The sequence below is a fragment of the Symphalangus syndactylus genome, chromosome X, assembly GCF_028878055.3.
Source record: "Symphalangus syndactylus isolate Jambi chromosome X, NHGRI_mSymSyn1-v2.1_pri, whole genome shotgun sequence".
NCBI lineage: Eukaryota > Metazoa > Chordata > Mammalia > Primates > Hylobatidae > Symphalangus > Symphalangus syndactylus.
The window spans coordinates 44,115,761-44,119,774 of NC_072447.2; the positions used below are offsets into that span (position 1 = coordinate 44,115,761).

At 38.7% G+C, this 4,014-nt stretch overlaps 1 pseudogene; it reads right to left on the reverse strand.

Annotated features, from left to right (window-relative positions):
• Positions 1 to 1,501: 1,501 nt before the first annotated feature.
• On the reverse strand, positions 1,502 to 2,223 carry LOC129475275 (phosphatidylinositol-glycan biosynthesis class F protein-like; annotated as a pseudogene).
• Between the last annotated feature and the right edge of the window lie 1,791 nt (positions 2,224 to 4,014).

Genomic DNA, 4,014 nt, shown 5'->3' on the forward strand with positions numbered 1-4,014 from the left:
AACAGGACTGAGGTACCACAGCAGTTCTCTGCTTATCTAAACAGACGCATGAAGCCAATTTCAAAGTGTGAATTCAACCTGGTCTTTGGTTTTCAGCTAACTGCCTAATTTCTACCACCCCTTGCTATTGGTGAGAAAGAGCTGAGGCCAGCTGATTCAAAGAACTCTAAGTTGGGGATGTTGGGAGTGGGTGAAAAGAGTTTTACAAAGAAACATCATATACATTTCCAAAGCACAGTGGACGCTACTTGTGCACTTTGCAATACCAACCAAACGAAGCTTCCATCTGGCAGAAAAATGCAGTAACTGGAAAAGTTTTGAAGCCAAGGCGACACACTCAGCTGCATGACATCTAAATGCCAAAAACTTGTGCATTCCACTTAACTGTTGAGTGATTGGGAGTAATTGATAGCTCTAAAAAGTGTAATATGTTTGTAATTGTGAAATGCTAAATACTAAAGTAATGGTGCCAGTAAAAGTGACATTGGTAGCTTTGGAATCTCTGCAAAAAAAGGATCCTTGAAGGTGTTTTTGTCACATAGACACTAGAGCAGTGGTTCCTTTACTTGCCTGTTCATCAAATTTGCCAAAGAAACATTTAACTTAGAAATTTTTTGGCTCTACCTCTTGGAGATTCTGGATTGATATCTGAGATCCAGAATCTATTTTTTTACTCCCAAGGGATTCTGATGGCCAGTCAGTTTTGTGAACCCTCAAACTAGATGACTTGAAGGAGGCCTACAGTTTATGTAAATAAACGTCTGAAAGAAGGATGTTCGAGAAACAAAAAGTTAATTACTGTTTAGAATAATATAGTACTTTGGCCCCAGAGGACAGAATGCAGCTGAATTGAAGGTCTTGGAAGACAGATTCTATCTCAGCACAAAGAGGAACCCTCTCACAGTTAGATTTGAGAAGATCAGTGAAAAACTGAAAATCCAAGTACAGTCATCAATGGGGTGATAAGTGTGGGGGCCAGATTGTTGTTACATGTATAAACATATCCAATTGAATTGTGGCTTCTGGTGGCAATGAGTGTCTTCTTGTCAATGAATGTGTTCAAATGCTATGAGAACAGTTTTATCAATAGAGCAATTACCCTTTAATTCACTCCAACCTGCATTCTGCCTCCACTGTTCTGCTAACCTGCTTTTACTATGTGTCTGTCTCCATACTGAAAAATTAAAAAAAAAACAACTTTTTGTGATGTTAATAGCTAATGTTTATTGAATGCATAGTGTTTACCAGGTATTATTCTATACAATTTAGGTGTTGCATTTTTTCCTATTATTGATACTTTATTTAAACAAGAAAGTACAATTTCTTAAGGGGTTTCATAGTTGAAAAAGCTACAATTATATCATGTTGTAAATACATTTTTTTCAATTATAACATTTAAAAAAACGATGCTGTAAATGGAACTGTTTGGCTTTGACTATATATATTTCTTCATAGTCTTTATGGTATCTGCACAAAGAAGTATCTTCTACCTTTGTTCCAATTAACTGTTATATGTAAGTTGCTTTTTATTCCAGTGTATCCAGAGTGGTGAAATAACAAGGCCAGCCATGTTGCCAAAGTTTGCTTCAAGCATATAGGAGGAGATGGGCCATGTGTACGAGCTCACTGGCATCGAGAATGTTACATATCCTCTAGGTGTTAGTTTCCTTATCTGCCATGGTCTTTTCCAATCCAGTGGTATAGAAAGTACTCCAAGACATGTCCCCACAAAACTAGAAATTGTAGTGATCTGGACACTGTTCTCCCAAGTAAATATAACTCCCTTTCCAGTGAAAACTCTTATCCATGCTTTGAGATTTGGTCCTAACAAAAACAAACTTGGTAGAGTAGTAAAAGCAGACAAAATAACCACAAATAAAAATGTTTCCATCTTCAACTCTAATGGTGGCACTCCATATAGAACAAAAATTACATGAATTACATGCAAGAAACAAGGCATAAGAAATTAATACAGCATTCCAAAAATCCGGTCACCTTGTGTGATGATAAACTTCTTTTAGAGGATGCATTTGGTTTCCCTACTAAATATAACATTGGATTGACAGCAGTTAGAAAAACACAACAGATGCACAACCGTATTAAGTGTGCTTCCAATATTGAGAAGTTCTCCAAAAAGAATGATGGAATGAAGATGATCAGGCTAATTGAAAACATGCATAAAAGATGATTATACAATAGTCTCTTGATATCAGTGTCTTTCATTGTGTTTTCTTGGGTGGCTATCTGACTCTCCCAACTGCAAAAGGAAAAGGACACTGCGGCCTTCTGACATCAGGTATGACTCCCTGCCCTGACCTTTCTATGTGTTGTATTTAATGCCTCCAAGAAACTTATAAAGTAAGTGATATTCTCGTCTAATTTTACAAATGTAGAATCTGAGGCAAAATGAGGATAAATTATTTCCTTAAGGTCCCATAACTAATAGACTACAGTTGATATATAATCCCAAGAAGCCAAATTCTAGAACCAGGACTCATAAGTAGTCCACTACACGGCTCTATTACCAGACCTCCATGTAACATTTGGCATGACTGACCTCCCCCTCTTTGAAATACTCTTAGTTTCCTATGACACCACAATTTTGAGGTCTTCATCTTACTCTGCCACTCATTCCTAGTTTCCTTTACCTACTTCTGTGCCCCTCACAAAACAATGACCTTATTGTATCTCTTGTCATCATTTCACTCTCTTTGTAGATATTCTCATCCACTCCTATGGTTTCTCTGGATTTCTTTTTTTTTTTCTTGAGACAGTCTCTCTCTGTCGCCCAGGCTGGAGTGGTGTGATCATGGCTCACTGCAGCTCACCCAGGCTCAAGTGATTCTCCCACCTCAGCCTCCTGAGTAGCTGGGACTACAGGTGTGCATTACCACCACATCTGGCTAATTTTAAAATTTCTTTTGTAGAGATGGGATCTCCCTATATTGCCAGGCTGATCTTGAACTCCTGAGCTCAAGCAATCCTCCCACCCCAGCCTCCCAAAGTGTTGAGATTACAGGCGTGAGCCACTGCACCCAGCCTGGAATTTTTCTCTCTAGTTCAGGCCACTTTTTATATGATTTTGTAAGTATACTTGAAATTCCTACATCAGAGCCTCACAGGCAGTTCACAATTATGCCGTTAAAACAGAACTCTTTTTTGAAACAGAGTCTTGCTCTGTCGCCCAGGCTGGAGTGCAGTGGCGCGATCTCGGCTCACTGCAAGCTCCGCCTCCCGGGTTCACGCCATTCTCCTGCCTCAGCCTCCCGAGTAGCTGGGACTACAGGCGCCCGCCACCACGCCCGGCTAATTTTTTGTATTTTTAGTAGAGATGGGGTTTCACCGTGTTAGCCAGGATGGTCTCGATCTCCTGACCTCGTGATCTGCCTGCCTCAGCCTCCCAAAGTGCTGGAATTATAGGCATGAGCCACCACGCCTTGCCCAGAACTCTTGATTTCCAACCTCTCTTTAAAGAACTGAGATAGGAATAACTTTAGTTTACATTCTTTTGTTTCTTGGTGATCTATCTATCTATCTATCTATCGTCTATCATTTATCTATAGATAGACTGATACATTTCTATTAAATCTAATTTATCACCAACTCAGGTCCATTCTACCTTCACAATATTTGGATCTGTTTAATTATTTCCAATTCACTGACACTAACCTGGCACAAGTTCACCTCTAATTGGACAATGGCAAGAATCACTTGATTAGCTCTTTGCTTAGACTATTTTCTCTTTTGAATGAGTAGATCTCCTTATAGAGAAGTTAGTTGTGGACGCTGTCCCCTTCTTCTTCCTGAATGCATTCCTTCAGGGTTAGGCTGGGGATTTCTTTTTTACTATAAACATCATTTTGGTATTATTGCATAATATTCCATCTTGTAGCTATATATCATTTAATTATTTCTCTGCTTCAGATCATTTAAATAATTCCTAATTTTAAAAACTGTAGATTTCATTTTTTAGAGAAGATTTAGGTTTACAGAAAAACTTAGCAAAATACAGAA